We start from the raw sequence: 24,372 nt of genomic DNA, 5'->3' as shown, positions 1-24,372 counted from the left end.
ACTCCCCAAACAATAAGAAATTATAATGTAAAGACTCAGAGAAATAATTTTAAAATACTGAATGTGTTTTAAAAAGTGGACTAAATAAGTAATGAATAATGTGTCATAAACCCTTTGTCGGCATTGAAAACTCATAGTCATCCACTAGTATAACTGAGCAAATTGTGTCCCTTAAATTATTTAGAAGGAGAACATTTAGAAATTCAGAAAGTATGCAACTGAGGGAGAGAAGGATTTTCTATTTGGTGTTTGGTGTCTTTAGAGAAGAGTTTCATGTAAGAAAACTCTAATTGTTTCTGTGTGCTGCATGTTGCTAAAATGCTGAGTGGTGGGGTTTTTATACCCATGACTCTTTCTTTTCAGAAATAAATAGACCCAAATTCCCATTTCCATCGTCCTTGTGATGGGAGGTAGGCCTCTGACAGGTTGATTGAGTTCAGGATCGTAAAGGACAAAGGGAAGAAAATCTGAAAAATGAAAGCCTCCTGCAAATTTTTTTCTATCTAAGTTCAGCACTGAGTGTCTAAGAAATTGTGATAAGCCACCAGTGATCCATTTAGAATGGGCAGGCATTGGCCTTAGCATGCACAGATGATTTCCAGTTCAATTTGGTTTCCAGGCTACATTAGAATACTGCATATCTAACCTTATGATAAATCCCTTCAGCTTTTGTAGTGTTTCCAGAATAGTTTTCAAAGAACAAAGAACATCAAGGTCAAGTTGATAGTGGCCTCACAATGAGAAATACAAGCAGGACAAACGAGAAGGCATGTAAATATAACCTGAATTTGAAATCAACTGATTTGTATCCCCTGTTTGTGTCATTTACTCTCTCTCTTCACTCTCACATGAATTTTGGAACTATGTTCCCCAAGTTCTTCCTCATACAAAAGGTTACAATAATAAATTCATTCAATTTCCATTATGCTAAATGACCCTAAATCCTTTCAGCAACCTCTTACTGCCAGTATACACCTGGGATTCATTTATCATGTTATTTAATACATTATGAAAATAACTGAGTTACAGACTTTGTATAGAAATCAATTCCAAATGCAGATCATTTCTGTGGTGGTAACAGAACAAGATAAGACATGCTTGTAATCCACAGTGCAATAATACACAAAAGAAAAGACTGTTATTGGTCACCAAAAGTGCCCCCACCTACAAAAGGATGATGAAAATGATAATTTACTTTGTGCCATGCCTTATCATAAGCTCTTTATAAGTATGAGCTAATCCTATAATAACCTTAGAAACTAGGATGATACATAAATCAGGAACTGAGACACACAGTTTCAGTAAATTGGTCAGATTACTCAGTATGTTACAAAGCCAGAATTCCAGTTGGAGCAGTTGGGCAAGAGAGCCTGAGTTCTTCACCATGATATCTAGTTCTGTGTAATAAGAACAGATGGTGTATATTTCAAAAGAATAATGTTAATCTATTTTTAAAAGTCTATCAGTTGCACATAGCTAAAGGTCATTCTATGTCATCTGCCATTTCATGGAGTAGTCACAGAGTGGTATATATACGTGACTATATATATGTGATTATATATATATATATATATATATATATATATATATATATACATGCTGCTGCTAAGTCACTTCAGTCTGACTCTGTGCAGCCCCATAGACAGCAGCCCACCAGGCTCCCCCGTCCCTGGGATTCTCCAGGCAAGACACTGAAGTGGGTTGCCATTTCCTTCTCCAATGCATGAAAGTGAAAAGTGAAAGTGAAGTCGCTCAGTCATGTCCAAATCTCAGCGACCCCATGGACTGCAGCCTACCAGGCTCCTCTGTCTATTAGATTTTCCAGGCAAGAGTACTGGAGTGGGTCGCCATTGCCTTCTCCATATATATATATATATATATATATATGTATATATATATATAAAATTTATACACAGGTTAAAACAAACCAGATCAGGGTAACTTAGTTACTTAGTAGAAACAAATGAATAAATAACATAATTTTTAAAGCATTTGTGGAGAGGAAAAAGATTTAACTTTTATTATGTATTTCTAAAGTTTCCTCATCTATACATGAGAGAACTGGAATATTTGACTATATATTAGCTATAAAGTTGTTTCTATGATTTACTTCAAGATCCTATATTCATATCCTCTACTTATTTTTCTAAGGGCCTGTTTATTTCTTCTTACACATTTATAATTAATATATTTAAAAGTAGAATTAGTTATTAATAGCATTTATGCCCCATTTGTTATTTTTCTTATAATTTACTTTGTGCTCCTTTGCCACTTAAAAATTTAAATAATTTTACATAATCATGTATATCATTTATTTCCCTTCTTCTGGTTTTCCTGTATTATATTTTCACAGACATTTCAAACATTAAAAAACAAGCTTTACCCAGTCTTTTCTTCCACTTTATAAGGTGATTATGTAAAGCATTTGATCTTTTATTCATTCAGAATTTTTGATACAAAATGAAAATCAATTGTAAATCAACTTCTCTTTCAAGGAGTCAGTAAGTTATCCCAATATCACTTATTAAAGCTTCTACCACTTTCCCAACTGATAATCTTCTAAGGAAACCCAAACATGGTCATAAATTACATTCGCAAAAGAATTGAGGTCACTTTATAAAGTCTTTATTCTGTCTCATGGAACTGTCCATCTATTCCTGCACCAGTAATACACTGACCAGTAAAAATAAGGAAAGATTCTTACCTTCAGTTATGGTAAAAAGGTAATAAATTAAGGTAACTAGACTACCGCACAATTGCACTCGTCTCACACGCTAATAAAGTGATGCTTAAAATTCTTCAAGCCAGACTTCAGCAATACGTGAACCATGACCTTCCAGATGTTCAAACTGGTTTTAGAAAAGGCAGGGGAACCAGAGATCAAATTGCCAACATCCACTGGATCATCGAAAAAGCAAGAGAGTTCCAGAAAAACATCTATTTCTGCTTTATTGACTATGCCAAAGCCTTTGATTGTTTGGATCACAATAAACTGTGGAAAATTCAAAAAGAGATGGGAATACCAGATACCTGACCTGCCTCCTGAGAAATCTGTATGTAGGTCAGGAAGCAACAATTAGAACTGGACATGAAACAACAGACTAGTTCCAAATAGGAAAAGGAGTACACCAAGGCTGTATATTGTCACCCTGCTTGTTTAACTTATATGCAGAGTACATCATGAGAAACGCTGGGCTGAAGGAAGCACAAGCTGAAATCAAGATTGCCAGGAAAAATATCAATAACCTCAGATATGCAGATGATATCACCCTTATGGCAGAAAGCAAAGAAGACCTAAGGAGCCTCTTGATGAAAGTGAAAGAGGACAGTGAAAAAGCTGGCTTAAAGCTCAACATTCAGAAAATTAAGATCATGGCATCTGGTCCCATCACTTTATGGCAAATAGATGGGGAAACAGTGGAAACAGTGGCTGACTTTATTTTTCTGGGCTCCAAAATCACTGCAGATGGTGATTGCAGCCATGAAATTAAAAGACGCTTACTCCTTGGAAGGAAAGTTATGACCAACTTAGATAGCATATTAAAAAGCAGAGATGTTACTTTGCCAGCAAAGGTCCGAGTGGTCATGTATGGATGTGAGAGTTGGACTATAAAGAAAGCTGAGTGCTGAAGAATTGATGCTTTTGAACTGTGGTGTTGGAGAAGACTCTTGAGAGTCCCTTGGACTGCAAGGAGATCCAACCAGTCCATCCTAAAGGAGATCAGTCCTGGGTGTTCATTGGAAGGACTGATGTTGAAGCTGAAACTCCAATACTTTGGCCCCCTGATGTGAAGAGCTGACTCATTGGAGAAGACTCTGATGCTGGGAAAGATTGAGGGCAGGAGGAGAAGGGGACGATAGAGGATGAGATGGTTGGATGGCATCAACAACTCAATGGACATGGGTTTGGGTATACTGTGGGTGTTGGTGATGGACAGGGAGGCCTGGCGTGGTGCGGTTCATGAAGTCACAAAGAGTCAGACATGCCTGAGCAACTGAACTGAACTGATGAACTTTTATCTCTCAGATAGGCAAAAATTTATACTTTCAATACGAATATTGGTCAGAATGTCAAAACCAGTCACGCCAAAAATTTGGGTCGAAGTGAAAATTGTTCAACCAGTCAGCATCTGCAAATATTTTAAATGTATATGCTCTTTAACTTCACAGAGTAATTCTCCATTGTGTGGTTTGAGGTTCAGTGTGATTCATGGGGTCACAAAGAGTCGGACATGACTGAATGACTGAACTGAAGGGACCCCCAAGATATTTTCAAGGGATTTTGTTACATCAAACGCTTTTCATAATACTAAGATATCATTTGCCCTTTTACACTATGTAAACATGTGCATTTAGAGTTTAAGAGCAATGATGGGTAAAAATGCTGTCACTTTAGCCACAATAAAGGCAGTGGCAACAAATGTTACTAATAGTCATTTTATTTTTCTCCCTAATGCACACAGTTACACACACACACACAAAAACACACACAGAGCCTCACTCATAATATCCTGATACGCACTAAAAATGATTAATTTTATTAAAACTTTACTGAATATGTTTGGTAAAATACTTTATACGATGAAATATGAGGTACACAGTAAGCACTTCTGTTGCCTAGTGAAGTATGATGGTTGACTTAAGGGAAAAGCTCTTGTATTAGTTGAACCAGCTCCTTATTTCATGGAACATCATTTTTACTAGAAAGAATGACTAACAGATGAACTATGGCTATTCAGACTTGAATATTGGGAAGATTTTTTTTTCCTAAAATGAACAATAGGAGTCTCATTTGAAGAAAAACAACTGACACTATTTGTTGCCAATGATAGAATTTGAGTTTTCAAGCAAAAATCAGAATTTTGGAAAATTATATCCATCACCAAAACTTAACAGCTTCTACATACTTAAAGACTTTTGTGTGGTGATATTAACAAATGTATTTTTTTTTCATATTATATATCAAAATGTGAATTGAGAAACCTTAATAACTCAGGGAATCAATATTTTCAAAACAATCCATGCATGGGTAAAAGTGTCATTCAAAATGCAAAACACAAGACAAATTTTAATGTTAGAGTATGAACAATTAATTTGGTTTAAGATTCCACACTGCAACTAATCTTTAAGAAACTTCCACTTGCCAAGTTTTAGTGTAGCATCAAAAAAGAATATCCAAAATTTTCTGTAAAGGCTACTAAAATAGTCCTCTTTTCCAACTTTCTATCTGGGTGGAGCCAAATTTTCTTCATGTACTTCACCAAAATTTCAGTACACTGATGTCATAATTCAGTTGTCTTATGCTGTCAGACATTAAAAGATTCACAACGTTTAACTAATGTCATTCTCACTAATTTTTGTTTTGGAAAATATAGCTATTTTTCATAAAAACATGTTATGTTGACATCAGGTTTGTTACTATTTTAAGTCAACAAATCAATAAGGATTTTGAATTTTTTTCCATTTTAATTTCTAAAGCAACAAACATTGATAGACATACCCTACATTTTAAAAAGTTCTTGGCTCTCCTCAATAATTGGAAACCACTGACGCTGAAAATCCACTAATAGAAAGTCACCTTGGATAAGTACATAAAATTACTAATGAACTAGTAACTGCTAGATAGTTCACATTTCGTTTTTCCTTTCCTCACTGGAAGTTTTTAATTGAGATTATTGTGGCTAGGACAGTAAAATATCTACCTACAACGCAGGAGACCTGGGTTCGATCCCTGAGTTGGGAAGATCCCTTGGAGAATGGGATGGCAATCCATTCCAGTATTCTTGCCTAGAAAATTCCATGAACAGAGGAGCCTGGCTGGCTACAATCTATGGGGTCACAAAGAGTCAGACATGACTGAGCAACTAACACACACTCTCACATCTTAACCCTACTCCATATTAGTGCTGGGAGAAGATATTTTGCTTTTTGGTCCATGGTTAACTTCAGAAGATAGAATGGGAGTTCAGGGCATTACACATGCAGGAACATTTTGCTAAAGGGTAGACTAGTGGTAGAGGCTACTAGCTATCCTCCTATCTGTTTTCACTTTCTTCCCAGTAATAGGCCCCATGAACTTAAGCTGGGCAAGTAGGTTGCCAAAAACACATGATTTGCTAGCTTTTTTTTGCAGTTAGATGTGACCGGTGAAATGCAAGCAAAATGTAAGCAAATTGCAAAATGATTTTTTGCAGTTATATGTAACCAGTGAAATATAACACAATTTTTATGAAGATGTGTATGTGGATACAGTATGTAGAATTATAATAGATCTCTTGCACAGCAAGGTAGAAGTCACATGCTAAAGATGGTAGTATACAAAAGAAGCTTCAGTTCCTAGGAGAACAGGGTCACCTTATTAGTCATGGTCTGCCAGTATTTTTGTAAGTGAAACAAATTTCTCTGTTGAGTAGGCAGCTATAATTTGAGATTTTCTGTTACTCATAATTGAACCTAATTTTAACTCAGAATGACTCAGCAGTGCTATTAAAGAAATAGGACTCTATTTTGTCTATTGATTTGTTCTCTTTTCCTAGTATAAGTGATTTTCTATTAGCACTACCCATGAAGTTTCTCAAGATAGTTAATTACTACTGAAGTGAGGGTAGTAACTCAAATTTTCTTGGAATATTTGGTAATCTTATTTCTAAAGCACGTGTCCATAAAAAGCTACTGATATTTTTTAACTGACGGGAATATTTCAGAACTAATTCACACTCTTATTTGCATGAGTTCATGATTGCTCAGTCATTTCAGTTGTGTCTGAATCTTTAAGACCCTGTGGACTGTAGCCCACCAGGCTCCTCTGTCCATGGGGTTTCCAGGCAAGATACTGGATTGGATTGCCATGCCCTCCTCCAGGGAATCTTCCAGACCCAGAGATTGAACCCAAGTCTTTTATGTCTCTCACATTGCATTGGCAAGTGGGTTTTTTGCCACTCAGCCCATCGGGGAAGCTCCTTATTTGCATATGCATGCACAATACCTTATTTTGCCTGGTTCAGTGAGCAAAATACTTTTTATTTTTAAGTTAATAATGATTCCAGTAGTAACTAAACTAAGATTACTAGCACAGGAAATGAGCTAGGTGATACCTCTCTATTATAGTGATATATCTATGTATAATATAGATCAGTATATATTATATATAATTATATATAATTATATTTAATATAATTTATATTATTATATATATATTTATATATTATATATTTAATATAATTTATATAATATATATAATTATATTATATATAATATAAATCACTATATATAATAGTGATACCTCTCTCTTATAGAACTATGAAATGTTTGAATTAGAAGATATCTTGGCAAACATCTAATTCAACTCATTCTTATTTTCAGATGAAGATACTCAGAGCCACAAAATAAACATTACAAGATCACAAAAGTATTTATAAAGCAGTGATTTAAGAAAAAAAAGCACCAATTAGTCTCTAGCACACTTATTGTAACTAGTAGGAACCACTGTATCAGCTTGAATACTAAATGAATGACATTTCCTTTCTTTTTTAATTTAATTACTGATGATCCTACTGCCTTTGTTAGGAAGATCATCAGTCTTTTTTCCAAATTGCTATAAAATTCCATGACTGGGGCTTCCCTAGTGGTTCAGATAGTAAAGAATCTGCCTGCAATGCAGGAGACCCAGGTTGCATCCTTTGGTCAGGAAGATCCTGGGCAGAATGAAATGGCAACCCACTTCAGTATGCCTGCCTGGAGAATTCCATGGACAGAGAAGACTGGCAGGTTATAGTCTGTGGGGTTCAAAGAATCAGACACAACTGAGTGACTAACACTTTCACTTTTCCATGATCATATTCTGCTGTCAGATTTTACTTAGCTCTCAGTGTGGGGAGAAGATTAGAGAACCTGATTAATTCACCCACCAGTTTCACATTTTCTCTTTGATACATGGGTTCTTGACTTTACATATAGCTTTTATACTGTGATAAGGATTTCAGTGGTAATTAGTTTATCTAATAACACTGTTAACATTAGTGGCAAATTACATTTGAAAATGTAAAATGCATAAGATGTAAGAAAAAATTCCACTTGTGTTTCTTTAATCCAAGCATAATTCTTTGATTCCTCCTTAAAAGTAAGATAGAAAGTAATTTAGATGATATTTTAAGACTGACTTTAGGAATTTTAGGAAACTTCTGGAATCTACCTTTTCTAAATTCCCTAAAGGACATCTCTCTAAGAGATTGCTTTACCAAAAAAATCTACTTATGCACACAATCCTTTAAGGGGAAGTTACACTTTAATTCATTATACCACTGGCCACTGCATTGATCTTTTGTCTGTTTCTGTGCAAGTTAACTTATTTTGATATTTTATGTCATGAATCACTATAGGAATTTAATTAAATTGATAAATTAACTGTGCTGTAATTGCCACTAAAGTATTGTAAACGTCATTCTGCTCTCATCCCAGATCATGACTGGAAATAAAATGCTGCAACTCAGATTCTGTTGAAGAGAATCTCTTGTACAAATCAAGTGAAGTCACTCAGTCATGTCCGACTCTTTGCGACCCCATGGACTGTAGCTTAACAGGTTCCTCCATCCATGGAATTTTCCAGTCAAGAGTACTGGAGTGGGTTGCCATTTCCTTCTCCAGGGGATCTTCCCAGCCCAGGGATCAAACCCAGGTCTCCCACATTGCAGGCAGACGCTTACGGTCTGAGCCACCTGGGAAACCCCATATCAAGAGATGTGTACAAAAAGAAATAACCTAGAGATATCCAGTTTTACCCAAGACTTGGAATTTGAACTCTACCTCTCACAAACAAATGATAAATATCTCCGCAGAATATTTGATAATTTATCTATACTTTTTTTCATTTTTTTCTAATGTTCCAATGTTTAATCCTCTTCTGTGTTCATGATCCAATCATTGGTAAATTGCTTGTCAGTAGGCAAGCTACTCACTTTTTAAAATTCTAATTTATTCAGCACTTTTTCGAACATAAGTTAATTTCATTTCTGTTTTCACTGTGGGTATATTCAAAACCTCTCCTGATAATTTACTTTTAAAAGTTTCATCCTACATATTATCAATGTAAAATTTGTATAAAAATGAAATATATCATTTAGCAAATTCATCATCTGAACAAACAGAAGCTATGATTGTACATCCTGAGGCATTTATCAATGTGGCAGCATAGATACTAAATGGTGGAATTAACTAGCCAGAGTGTTTAAGATAAATAAACTTGCAGTTAATAAGGGAGAGCACTTCATACACTACTGATAAATAGTTAGACTGAAACAGTAACATGTTACTTTGTGTAATAAATGTTTAAATACTTCAAATGTTTAATATTTTGCTTATTTAAAACTTATACTATTGTATGCAATCAGAAACAAAAGTCAAATCATATTAGTCTGGATCAACCACCTATACCAAAGGTCCTATTTACTTAAACTATATGCAAAATTAACTTAATTCCCTCCAAAAAATAGATGAATTATAAGCAAGCATTATATACAGTTTTATTTAATATTTTATTATAAAAAACTATTTAATATCCTAAATTTCTATATAGTTGGCATTTTCTTCCTCACTCTTTGTAACAGGCCTTATAAATCTGATAATTAAATAGTTGGATGGCATCACTGACTCAATGGACATGAGTTCAAGCAAACTCTGGGAAATAGTGAAGGACAGGGAAGCCTGGTGTGCTGCAGTCCATGGGGTTGCAAAGAGTTGGACATGACTGAGTGACTAAACAACAATAAATCTGTTAATGTTTCCTCTACTTTAACAACCCTCAAAAGTGTAGTATACAGCATCATAAATGAATATTTGGGAGAGAATTAATGCAATACTAGGATAAACACTAAAATACATTTTTGGATTTAAAGTTCAATAAAAAGGCTGATTCCTTAAATGTAGAAATCAATTATTTTATTCATTCTAAAAGATTTTTGGTTATCTTTATATACTTCATTGTTTACAACAGTGTTAGATTTCTAGAAAAGATCTGTAGTATATAAAGTTCCTATATACCTCACTCAATTTCCCCCATTGTTAACATCTTCCATTAATATGGTACACTATTAATGAATCAATACTGATCTATTAGTATGTATTGTTAACTTGCATTAGTATGGTCACAATTAATGAACCAGTATTGAAACAGTATTATTAACTTGCTTTTGTGCTTTATTATGATTTCCTTATTTTTTATCTAATGCCATTTTTCTTTTCCAGGTTTCCATTCAGGATATCATGTTACAAGTCTCTATATTCAACTCTTGGCTAGTATCAGATATTCCTTGTTTTGGATGACCTTGATAGGTTTGAGTAATACTAACCAGTCATCAAGATTGCCAGGAGAAATATCAATAACCTCAGATATGCAGATGACACCACGCTTATGGTAGAGAGTGAAGAGGAACTAAAAAGCCTCTTGATGAAAGTGAAAGAGGAGAGTGAAAAAGTTGGCTTAAAGCTTAACATTCAGAAAACTAATGAATGTGGCCCATCACCTCGTGGGAAATAGATGGGGAGACAATGGAAACAGTGTCAGACTTTATTTTTTTGGGATCCAAAACCACTGCAGATGGTGATTGCAGCCATGAAATTAAAAGACACTTACTCCTTGGAAGGAAAGTTATGACCAACCTAGATAGCATGTTAAAAAGCAGAGACATTAATTTGCCAACAAAGGTCCATTTCGTCAAGGCTATGGTTTTTCCAGTGGTCATGTATGGATGTGAGAGTTGGAATGTGAGGAAAGCTGAGCTCTGAAAAATTGATGCTTTTGAACTGTGATGCTGGAGAAGACTCCTGAGGGTCCCTTGAACTGCAAGGAGATCCAACCAGTCCATCCTAAAGGAGATCAGTCCTGGGTGTTCATTGGAAGGACTGATGCTGAAGCTGAAACTCCAATACTTTGGCCACCTCATGCGAAGAGCTGACTCATTGGAAAAGACCCTGATGCTGGGAGGGATTGGGGGCAGGAGGAGGAGGGAACGACAAGAGGATGAGATGGCTGGATTGCATCACCGACTCAATGGGCATGAGTTTGAGTAAACTCCAGGAGTTGGTGATGGACAGGGAGGCCTGGCGTGCTGCAATTCATGGGGTCACAAAGAGTCGGACAAGACTGAATGACTGAACTGAACTGAACTGTACCAGGCATTTTGCATAATGACCCTCAATAGGAATCTGATGATTTTCTCATCATCAGTCTAGTGTTGCAAGTTTTGGGAAGAAGACCCCAGGGTGAAAGTGCCATTTCCATCACATTGTATGAAGGGTAAACACTATCAACATGATTAATCATTGTGCATGTTGACCTTGATCATCTGATTTAGTTTCTCTAGTATAAAGTTATGATGCTTCGCTTTTATAATTCTATACTTTTTGAAGTGAAGTCACTATGCATAGCCTACATTTAGTAAATTGGGAATTATAGTCTACCCACGTGAATGTAGAGTATCTACAGAAATTATTTGTTTTTCTGCTCTGAAAATTAACCTATTCTTCTAGTTTGCCTGTTTGTTTGTTTGTTCAAGTATGCATTCAAATCAGAATGGAAGAAAGTTTAATTAAAATTGATAGCATCTAGTACCAATGATAACCATTGAAATGAAGGGATCATTCAAAAATCTTTGTCTAAAAAGAAAGTATGACTTTCTATATGTTAAGTAGTTAGAATAGGAAAAAGGAGTCCAGAATGGCAGTGGTTAAAAGACAAGGAAGAGGACAGCCTATGAAAATAGAACAAAGGAAGGTCCAAGAAATGGAGTGAGGACCTCAGATAAAACAAACAGCACTCCTGGCTACCCCAATTTACATAGGGCAGGCCCAGGGGGAGGAGGAAAAACATAAAAGTGGAGCCAAAGGGCCAGGGTTCTCTCTCTCCCTCTCTCTTCTCTTTGTGTCTTTTGGGTAGGCATGCCCTCACGCCTTGAGGATGTATTTTCCTTTACTTTCTAAATAAAACTGAGCTGTAACATGGAGCTGTAACACTGGTCCACCCAGGGCTGTAACACTGGTCCATCGCTTCAAATTTTTGTTGTGACGAGACAGAAGCGAGAAAATCACACACTCTCCTGACACATATATGCTTTTCTAGCATATGGTTTGCCAAGTTGCCTCTGGTACTATTATGTACTGTGTGGTGTGTGCTCAGTCACTTCAGTCCAACTCTGTGACTGCTATGGACTATAGCCTGCCAGGTTCCTCTGTCCATGGGTTTTCCCAGGCAAGAACACTGGAGTGGGTTGCCATTTCCTTCTTCAGGGGATCTTCCTGACCCACGAATCAAGCCCACATCTCTTTAATGATGGTTAAAATAGTCTTAGGTACTTCTTTGATTCTCCCTTCATCTTTAAAAAATATACACCTTTACCAGTATAGGAAGAAAATAAAAATCTTTTCTCAGTTCCTCTTTAGAACTCTTTAGGAAAAACCAGATGGAGAAAGCCAGTTTCACTTGAGTCATTTTTTAAAAAATTTTCCCCTTTTCTAACCTACATATTCAGTTTTCCTCCCTTTTTAGTAAAACTATATATTTTCTTTATTTACTCTTTATTTATGGAGCACATACCATGTGTTCTGTGCTGAGGATAATGAGCAAGTTTGCTATATTTGATTCTCACATAACATCTATTATAATTAACTTTGGTTCATTTGCAGTTAAATTGAGGAAAGCAATGATTACATATAATCAAACCACTGCATTTTTTTAACCATGTGGCCACTCTAAAAGTACTTCATTTTCCTTATTACTTTATGTAATTAAGTCGGGTAACTTGGTTCAAATATTATGCACCTTCTAAGACATGTTTGAAATCTTCAGTTCAATACCCTAGAAGGCCAAGGAAATCATAATTGGCCAGTCACAAGATAAATTTCAAGAGAATTTTCCTGCAGAGGTACAGATATTTCAATTCTCTGCAAGTGTAAGAGAGTTGTAGTGACCCCAGTTTCTGTATTATTTGCACATATAAAAGATTAACGTATGTATTGAAGGTTAGCTAAGGCAACGTTCTGATTAGTTTGTACTGTGTATATATTTGCTATCCTCAAAAAAAAAAAAAAAAGAGAGAGAGAGAGAAAGAAACCATAACCATGATTGCACACATTCATGTCAGAGACCCTGTTTTTTTATATACCAATTCAATCCAAATTTATTATACTTAAAAAAAACAAAAACTTATTTTAAAAAATGAATTAAGAGGCTACTGAATACTGGCCAGAGAAATTGGTTTTACATCAAGAATTAATGCTCACTATTATTTAACTGTGTTTACAAAACCATGCTGTGACATATGGTCATTAGTGTCAATTTACATTTCCAAGAATCCTCATCCAAAATTGTTATGAAGTTGAAAAAAAATGCAGTGAATTTTGCCTACACATTGAAACCGACTCTTTTGCCCTTTTCCGATTCTCCCATTTCTGTCCCTCTCTGACCCCAAAAGAACCTAATTATAGAAATGAGATCACTAGGAAGTTTAAACTAACTCCTCACTTATGCACTCCTGAAAGCACACTGTGCCTTACCTAACCTTTTGGTTCTTTTCCTAGATAAAAAGAACGAGAATGAAGAACAATGTAGTTAAAGAAAGGCTTGCTGTCTACCCCCACAACCCCTTTAGCAATCCTGAATGCAGATCACTTGGGCATGATAACATCGGAAGAGAGAGCCAAGACAGAGCTAGTCAATCCATATGTAATGGAAAACAATGCAGACCCCAAACTCCTACCTGGGTGATTCACAGAGATTCTCCATCCCCACCGCATTTCCGCTTTAAAAACTGTCATGGCTGGGCAAAACCTTTGGAGCTGGTCTTAGGACATCATGAGCCCATCTTCTCCCCAGATTCCTGGCTTGTCTGAGTAAAGCACCTATTCTTTTTATTGACACTTTCATCTTGAATTATTGGCTTTTGGACATTGAGCAGTCAAACCTGAGTTCAGTGACAACTTCAATGCAGTGAAGTTTGCCTATATTTCAGTTTTCAAAAACTAGTCATCAATCATTGGGTTGACCAACCTACAGTAAATTGAAAGAACAGAGAAAATTTCACATGTAATGAAACTCCAGAAATATCTTACTTGAGCAAAATATTTGTGAATCAAATTTTTTGTTGTATGTGTCGAAGCCAAAAATACTGCTTCCTAAAATACTGTTGTAGATAAATATATTGACCAGTATTTTATCCCAATTTTACTATATTTGATCATCTTTGAAATCCTGTGTGATCCAAACATGTGTTTCTTTTAACTGTAGTACAAGGCCTTTGTATATCACTTTCTTCTGAAAAATATTTTCTTAGGAATTTAGGTAAAGAAAATGAAAAAACAATTACTAAAAACATTTGATATTTGATTAATTAGGCTGAATTGAATAGAATATCAAATGGGAAAAGAAAAACTTTACCTGAATACCCATGTAATCATTGAGAAACAATTATGTGTGGCTACAAAAACCATAGTTTCTCATTTCTATTACCAGACTCTATAAGTAAATAGTGATATACTTTCTTTTACAATAGTGTGTTTTTAAAGATGAATGAGGTGACAAAAACAGATGTTTACATATCCTCAAGCCATCTATGTATAAATAAAGCTATCCTAAATACACATACTGTTTTGCTAGCATGCACATAGGTTAATTTATAAAAGAAAAGGCAGTCTTGAATCAAAATATGATTAAAAATGTAATGTCTGTCTCTTTATCTATCAAAATGCTGAAAGTTATTTCATCTTACAACTTTTATAGTGTTTCCCTAAGTATAGCTGCAGAGAGATAATTTACTCAGCAAACAAAGACTATAAATTCTATGGGACAGAATAGAGTCAGCAGGTTGACATCTGTGAATTATGCAAATAGAGGAGTAGAAAACAACCATATCCTAACAGGCAACTCCTATTCAGATGGAAAAGGAGAGTGGGAGAAAGACTCTTCTCAGATAATTATTAAGGTTGGGAGGGCACTTATTCCCAGGGTGCATCTCAGGGAGGACTAGTTTGTTTTGGCTTGCCTCCTCAAGTGGCGATTTAAGTGTAAATTAAAAAAAGACATGCTGAGTCTGAGGATCAGCTCCTTCTTTTTGCCAGAGAACAGCACTGGATAGAGGGCAACATGTCATTGATTTTGAAGTTCCAATGTGTGCTTTATACCCTTATGGTGAATAGTAAGTAGTGTAAGACTGTTTAGGATAGAAACTGTGAATAATGTTAACAAATAGAGTGTTCACACTACTGCTCTTTTAACTTGGCAGAATGTTGCCACCTGCTCTTCAATATTTTTGATGAACATGAAAATAAATCCTTAATATATTAAGGAATAAAAAGAGCAAATTTATTCTCTATGGAAACACTGACATATATGTAAAGCTTATAGTGCATATGACAAATTTCTTTCTAAATTAGCTAATATATGTAAGATTCACAGCATATTAGAGATTTGAAAGGTCTCATGCTAACAAGATCTTTGTGACAAGTGCTATGTTTCATATTGAAATCTGACAAAATAAAATGCAATAAGGTTATGAGAAAACAGAACCATTCAAAGAGAATAAGTAGTCTAGATAATAAGTATAGGTAAGCCACACTCTTAGCAGCACATGCCTACACACAATATGCAGTAAACTCAATTTAGAGACCAGGTGACATTTAAATTTTCCACTGATGACCTGTGTAATGCAATAAGAGCAATGCTTAGTGAATTTCTGGAATCATTGAATAAAAATCATGACTAAACTTTTGGAATGACACATTCAAAATCTAAATGACATGTGTGAAAGAGAAGAGACAATGTGTATGTGTGTGTTTATAAAGGTTTGTGATAAAAATCAAGCTTTTAACATAAGACAAGGGAAGAAGAAGAAAAAGGAGAAGAGAAGGGAAAATGTAAAGGACCATTTGGAACGCTTAATACTTGGCAAGGATTATAAAGACTTTGTGATGTTGTTTCTAATCTTCACAACAACACTACAGGGCAAGTGTGACACTTCCCTTTTCCACAGAGTAGTGAAGAGTGACTGAGAAAAGAACATAACTCAACCAAGATGACACAGCCAGAAACATCAAGAGTTAACTTCAGTTGGGTCTGACCTCAGATATATTTGAGAGTTTTTGGTTGAAATCTCAATGATTCAGGAGGATATAGGAAAATACATGAAGGATCAAGAAGAACATCAAAAGATATTGTGAAGACTGACAAAGGATTTTTGAAGATAAATTTAAATTACTACAAAAGTCACCTCTACAGGAACTGAGTTCATAATGTATTTTCATACTCGTAGTAAACTCTGGTGGTTTGGTTCCAAATTATGTGATATGCCACATGATTTCTACAGCCTTCTGTGTAAGGGAAGCTGTAGGATTTTACAAAATATCAGTGAAGTAAATCTCTCCAGTTCTTGGAACCCAGATATAGCCCCAAGGAAGTAATGAAGTGCTCACCTAGCAGCACAGCAGTCCATGTGGATGGTGAAGGAGAAATTCTCTGGGTGTGATTGGAAAGTTACTCAAAGTCTCTAATGGAAGCAAATTATATACTTTCTACAGTGACAGTATCACTCTAGCAATGTGCAGAACACTTTATGTGTTTCAGTGAAATCTAATCACTCAAACTCACCAGAAATATTATTCAAGTAATTGCTTCCTCCTACTTTTTTCTTCTTCTTCTTCTTTTTTTTTTTTTTTTTGGCAAGGTGCTACTTTGTATGGCAGTCAGTTTTTAAAGAGAAGGTAACATAAACTATAGCAGGACACAGAAACTACATAAGCAATGTTCTCCCTCTTTAATAATTCTAACATATGACTGCTGAAATAACACTGCAGCCTGGAAAGCTGCCTTCTAATAGAACATTTGTGGATAATTGAACTCCTGCTCATTGTTCAAAAGGTCAGGAGGTTTGAGTGGGCTCTTTTTCTTTTGGTAAATTATTCAGCTTGAGTATTTATTGGCCTGTCAAAAGGAAAGTATTGTATGAACTCTCTTTGTTGCTCTTCACCATTTCCTAATTTGATTGTGTTCTATTCTGTGCATAAAACTTGGCAGAAAATTTCCATCTCTCTTTCTCAAATTCAAGTACAGAGACCTCTCATCTTTGATCTTTGCTATACAGATCAGCCTCATGGATCAAATAGACATGAATTAAGTCAGTGAGATAGAATTATAATGCTGATTGAGAATTTTGGTTGGATTTTGTTTCAAGTCTGATGAGATCACTGTTTTCATTAATATCTGGGAGCATTTTTAAAAGGAATCTAAGATAGAAAGAGTGGGGTAGTTTTAAAGGAGTCACTAGTATTAGATTGGTGGTGGTTTAGTCACTAAGTCATGTCCAACTCTTGCAACCCCACAGACTGTAGCCTGCCAGACTCCTCTGTCCATGGGATTTTCCAGGAAAGAATACTTGAGTGGGTTGCCCTTTCCTTCTCAAGGGAGTCTTCCTGACCCAGGGATCTAACCCAGGTATCCTGCATTGCAGGTGGATTCTTGACCAACTGAGCCACCAGGGAAGCCCTCTATAGTCATTCATATAACAGAGTGGCAAAATCTGTATTCCCCAGGCCTGATTTGACCAAAGTAGTATCTTCATAAATAGTTCAGTTGCTCAGTCATGTCCAACTCTTTGTGATCCCATGGACTGCAGCAAACCAGGCTTCCCTGTCCATCACCAACACCCAAAGCTTGCTCAAACTCATGTTCATCGAGTCAGTGATCCCATCCAACCATCTCATCCTCTGTTGGCCCCTTCTCCTTCTATCTTCAATCTTTCCCAGCATCAGGGTCTTTTCAATGAGTCACTTTTTCACATCAGGTGGTCAAAGTATTGGAGCTTCAGCTTCAACATCAGTCCTGCCAATGAATATTCAGGCTTAAATTCCTTTAGGATGGACTGGTTTGATCTCCTTGCTGTTCAAGGGACTCTTGAAAGTCTTCTCCAAAAGCACAGTTCAAAACCATCAGCTCTTCAGTGCTCAGCTTTTTTTTTTTTTTTATGTTTTAACTCTCACATCCAAACATGACTACTGGAAAAGCCATATCTTTGACTATATGGACCCGTTTTACTGTAATTAATAGAGCAATAGTCTCCAATTCTGAAGAAAGTTTGGATGCAAATGGAGCAGTTCCATTACTCCTACATGATCTTACTGTCCAAACTCTCTGGCCCTTCATTACTATTTTCTATATCTACTGCTGGCTGACCCCATAGCTCAGTGGTAAAAGAATCTGCCTGCAATGCAGGAGACAGGAAACACAGGTTCGATCCCTGGGTCGTGAAGATCCCCTGGAGTAGGAAATGGCACCCACTCCAGTAGTCTTGCCTGGAGAATCCGACGTCAGCAGAGCCTGGCAGACCACAGTCCATGGGTTGCAGAGAGTCAGACACGACTGAAACAATTGAGAACACATGCATGCACTGCTGGCTGAAGGAGAGTGTTTGTCAAATGTGAGAGTGTCATGATATACCAAAGAGTGGCTAAAATTTCAAAAATATACTCTACATGCAGCTCTAGTTTTCTTCTAATCACTATAATCCTTATAACTAGCTATTTGTATAAAATTGAAGATCTAAAGTTTGTTTCAGATGAGGTCGAGTGACTCAACTTTTTGTCTTTTTTCTCAGTGAACAATTTTCTGTTGCTATGGACCAGAAATTTCAATTTATTGATCATCTTTGGTATAACTGGAACCATGTTAGATGTTACTTTGCTTCTTTAACCTTTACAACAGTCATATGGGTCAACCTTATTACAGATGAAGAAGTGGACATACAGAGTTAAGTCACTTTCTTGAGGCAGCATTTTTCATAGGTGACAGTGCCATGATTTGAACCCAGATGTAAATGACACTGAAGTCCAGACTTTATTTCCATGTCACCTAAAGACAGGGTTGCCTTAAGACCAAGTGATACTGATCAGACTGCATTAGGTTCTAAATGGCCTGTCATTACATGAGAGGCTACTGATTCAGTTCATCCAATGGATGTTGACTTCCATGATAACACAAGGTCACCAATGAGCAAACCTACTACTTATATTCCCCTTCACTTATTTGTTACATATCGACCTCCTTTTCCTGGCCTCTGGTTTAGTCTAATGTCTCTCTCCTTGTCTGTACCTACCAATCTGATTCAGTTCCTGACTTTACTGCAGCTTTGCCTCTCAGGTTCGGTTCATCTTGAGCCCATAGCTTCCTGGATTCTTCCCATTGGGTAGACTCATCATGAATAGCTGTGAACTCATAACAACTACCTCACATATTGCTTTGACATTTCAAGTGCTGGCTTTGCCTTATCAAGGCCTACTACTCACAAATCAACAGAAAACTTCCTTCTGAACTCTAGACAATCTCAGTTGATGAAATTTCAGGTTCAGTGCAGTGTGTTTATTGAACAAAGGTTGACAATATTTTACTGTAAAATCCTCAAAACCAAATGTTATACTTTAGTTCATCTAAAAACTACCCTTGATGGTGGAAAATATATGTTGAGCAGTTGTATTAATAATTTTGTTCCTAGACTTTATTTGTATTGAAGACTCATACCATTTCCTTTGCTCCTTCTAAATTGTGAAACTCTGCACTAATATATTCCATGGACTTTTTTTTATTCCAACTTGGTTTACTAATCCTTACCTGTTCTCAGACACACCTGAATTGGACTAAGCAATATAATAATAATAAGCAAACTATCGCACAAATGCATTCACCTCACACACTAGAAAAGTAATGGTCAAAATTCTCCAAGCCAGGCTTCAACAGTACATGAACCATGAACATCCAGATGTTCAAGCTGTATTTAGAAAGGAAGAGGAACCAGAGGTCAAATTGCCAACATCTGTTGGATCATAGAAAAAGCAAGAGAGTTCCAGAAAAACATCTACTTCTGCTTTATTGACTATGCCAAAGCCTTTGACTGTGTGGATCACAACAAATTGTGGAAAATTCTTAAAGAAATGGGAATACCAGACCACCTCCTGCCTCCTGAGAAATCTGTATGCAGGTCAAAAAGCAACAGTTAGAACTGGACATAGAACAACAGACTGGTTCCAAATTGGGAAAGGAGTACACCAAGGCTGTATATTGTCACCCTGCTTATTTAACTTATATGCAGAGTACATCATGAAAAACGCTGGGCTGGAGGAAGCACAAGCTGGAATCAAGATTGCCAGGAGAAATATCAATAGCCTCAGATATGCAGATGACACCACCTTTATGGCAGAAAGCAAAGAAGAACTAAAGAGCCTCTTGATGAAAGTCAAAGAGGAGAGTGAAAAATTTGTCTTAAAGCTCAACATTCAGAAAACTAAGATCATGGCATCTGGTCCCATCACTTCATGGCAAATAGATGGGAAAGCAATGGAAACAGTGGCAGACTTTATTTTGGGGGGCTCCAAAATCACTGCAGATGGTGACTACAGCCATGAAATTAAAATATGCTTGCTCCTTGGAAGAAAACCTATGACCAACCTAGACAGCATATTAAAAAGCAGAGATATTACTTTGCCAACAAAGTCTGTCTAGTCAAAGCTATGGTTTTTCCAGTCATGTATGGATATGAGAGTTGGACCATAAAGAAAACTGAGGCTGAAGAATTGATGCTTTTGAACTGTAGCATTGGAGAAGACTCTTCAGAGTCCTTTGGACTGCAAGGAAATCCAACCAGTCCATCCTAAAGGAAATCAGTCCTGAATATTCATTGGAAGGGCAGAAACTCCAATACTTTGGCCACCTGATGCAAAGAACTGACTCATTGGAAAAGACACTGATGCTAGGAAAGATTAAAGGCGGGAGGAGAAGGGGATGACTAAGGATAAGATGGTTGGATGGCATCACTGACTCAATGTACATGAGTTTGAGTAAACTCAGGGAGTTGGTGATGAACAGTCCGTGGTGTTGCAAAGAGTCGGACACAACTGAGTGACTGAACTGAACTGAATATAATTTTCATTTCTGCTGATTCTATTGCTATGTAACAAAGTACCTCAACAGTTAAACTGTTTAAAGAAACCATGTTGTTTTTCTTGTGCTTCTGAACATTCAGAATCTGGGCAGAGTTTGACTAGTGATCCCAGTGTTCCTCAAGACATTGTTGTCTTTCAGCTGGCAAATGGGCTATCTGGAGGGACCAAGAAGACCTTCACTCACATATCTGTTGTTTCTGTAGGTTGGGCTGAAGGTTGAGCTCAGCTGGGACTAGCAATCATTCTCTAGTAGGAGGTTCTCAGTGTATTTGAACTTCTTAAACAGAGAATCAAAACTCCTGGAGGGAGGTTCCAAGAGATGTGAAGCAAAATCTGCTTGATTCTTATGTCTTGGGCCCTGACACTGCACAGCATCATTTCTGCGGCTCTATTAGGCCGAGCATCCATACGCCTGCCACACTGAAGAGGAAGGAACACAGATCCCACTTCTCAGTGGGAGGAATACATTACAGGCCTGATATGTGCCATAGCAAAATGTAAACATTATGCTAAGTGGAAGAAGACAAAGAAAGCAGAGCACGTGTGGTATGATTTATAGGAAATGTCCAAAAGAGGCAAATCCACAGGCAGCAAGTGGACCTGGCCTTTCCAGAGGATGAATAGAAACTGGAAGTGACTGATAATGGGTGTGCGTTCTCTTTGGGGTGATAAAATGTTCTGGAGTTAGACAGTGGTATGGTTGCACAACTCTGTGAATGTACTAAAAGCCACTGAATTGTACACTTTTAAAAGGATCAATTTTATGGCATATGACTTATATTTCACATTTTTAAAACTAGCTTTCTCACAAAATATCAGATTAAATTTCACTAACATGTACTCTGTTTTTTTGTATACTGACATATCAATTTAAAAAAAAATTATTCTAACGTTGTAAATATTTCTTTTATCCATTTAAACTCCTTCCTTTCTCATCCTATCCCACAGATATGCATACTGTCCCTTACCTTTACAGAGTTATCACTAGGAAATCTTTCTTCTCTCAGATATTCCAGCATTGTTGTGACAGTTTAAGTTTTATGGCCATGATGGGGTGTATCTTCTAATATATGGATAAAATAGTCTAAGGGGCATAATACTTTAGACAGGAAATAGAATCCAAATGCTGGATTTCTACACCCCTCTGATTCACATCTTGATAAATAAACTGTTATTATAAATTTATTGCTTGACATAAATCAAAACAGGATTTTTTGTTTGTACTTTTTTTTGCATCCTTACAGAATTATGTGCAACAAGTGATATGATTAAATTACAGTCATGACTGTACCCACAAATGTCTATAGATTTTTTAATATAGAAAACATTCAAAACTCTTTGCCTTAATGGGATTTGATAATGTATATTGTGATAAATGTATCTTTTTATTCTGCTATAGTAAGATTGGACTTTTTTCCAGCACTATACTTGTTCTCACTTCAGTCTGGAGATACCTAAGACCTCCATGGGATCAGGACTTAGCAACTTAGCAAGTCTCACCTTGGAGCTAGATGGGGAGAAACGTGATCATTTCCTGATGTTCATTGTTTGCTTATTCCAGGATATTTCTTCTTCAGATTGTTTTACTCTGAGTGCTAGTGCTTAGTTGCAGAGTCGTATCCAACTCTGTGACCCCATGGGCTGTAACCCGCTAAGCAACCTGTCCATGGGATTCTCCAGGCAAGAATACTGGAGTGGGTTGCCATTTCCTCCTCCAGGGGATCTTCCTGACCCAAGGATTGAACCCGTCTCTTATATCTAACCTGCATTGGGAGGCAGGTTCTTTACTACTAGCACCACCTGGGAAGCCCACGTTGCTCCGAGCCATTTTGTTTATTTACCAGAGTACTGTATTAGGCTATTGGCAGTGTTTCCAAAACCAAATGTTTCTTTTTTGTGTTTTTAACCTTTAATATTTAGTGCAATAGAAGGTGCAAAGATGTGCCATTTTATCTACAAAATGGAGTTTTGGATAACAATAAATTCTAGTTTAAAGACAAAAAGAAAATAGCTTTGAGCATTTTATCTTTCACTTGCAAGTTTATGGAATTATAAGATGTCAAAATAAATAAAAGGTAGAAGACTTCTTTGTCATTCAAAGGATGTGATTATTTTGACCATCTGAAGAATTACTTTTTTAATGAAAGGGATTCAGTCAAGATATACGTGGACTGAAGCTGCATAACCAAAACACACTACCTAGCAATATCACTGATTAATAAACAAATTCAATGCTTATCTCTGATTTCTGAATGTAGAATGATTAGGATTACTTTTTAAAACTTGCTTAATTGAAGGTTTGGAGATTAAGCCACCACATGTATGTTCATATGTTCATGTACTCTCAGGCTGCTAAAATTGTGGTTTTTTGTTAGAGTTCTTAGAAAGTATCTACACTTTTCTTTGTAGAAGTAGGAGCTGTAAACAAAAGGTTTTAACCTTTCTGAAAAAAATTGAGATATAATTGACACATAATAGGATATTATTTTCAGGTATACAACATGATGTTCAACATCTGTATATATGATTAAATGGTAACCACAGTAAATCTTGTTAAATGCCATTATCATACACAGTTACAATTTTTTGTGTGTGTGATGGATTTTGACCTTTAACAACTGATTATTTTGGCACTGTCTACAAACTATCTTCAATCACAGGCAAATTCTGATTTCAGTGAATCTATCTCAAAGGAGTAAGATACGCCAAAAATCAGGCTCAATAGGACTCTAGGACATTAGTTAAATATAACCAAGTAATGATGTTTTCACTGTCATCTCTTGCTAACTGACTATTGTAGAGAAAACCAAACCTGTATGATCCAAGTTCAATTTTTTCTTGGTAAAAGTTACCTGTGAATGTTCAGTACTGGCCAAGGCAGATTTTACTTGCAATTTTTTATTAATATCACCTCTTCTGCCTAATTTCTTTGGTGCCACCATATCTTTTCATTTATTTTTCAGTCTGAAATTTACTGAGTTCTTTAAAATACAGAATAATAGTATAAATGAACTGTAACATTAACTTGAAGGGAACAGCAAAATGCAGTTTTCCCTTAGATTTTAACTTTGCTTACATTTTTACTTCAAATTAATACACTAAAAATACTGCAATTAAGTACATGAAAAAGTTACCTTGACATATTTCCCCCTGCTCTATTAAATACCATGTTTTATTTGGAAAAATAGTCATTGCTAACTGATTCTAACATCAATATTAAATATTTATGCATATATACTTGCAGATGCATACTATTTAATAGGGTATGCTATTGGTTGATTTTAAATGGCATTGCAGTAGGGGTCCTGCTATTTGGTGTGGTTTGAAATTACCTCTCTACTTCAGAATAGCAACTTTACACTTAAACCTCTGGCAGGGTGGAGCAGGAATAGAAGAATTTTT

This window comes from Odocoileus virginianus, chromosome 21 (assembly GCF_023699985.2).
Source record: "Odocoileus virginianus isolate 20LAN1187 ecotype Illinois chromosome 21, Ovbor_1.2, whole genome shotgun sequence".
Classification (NCBI taxonomy): domain Eukaryota; kingdom Metazoa; phylum Chordata; class Mammalia; order Artiodactyla; family Cervidae; genus Odocoileus; species Odocoileus virginianus.
Note: the sequence above shows the minus strand (reverse complement) of the source record.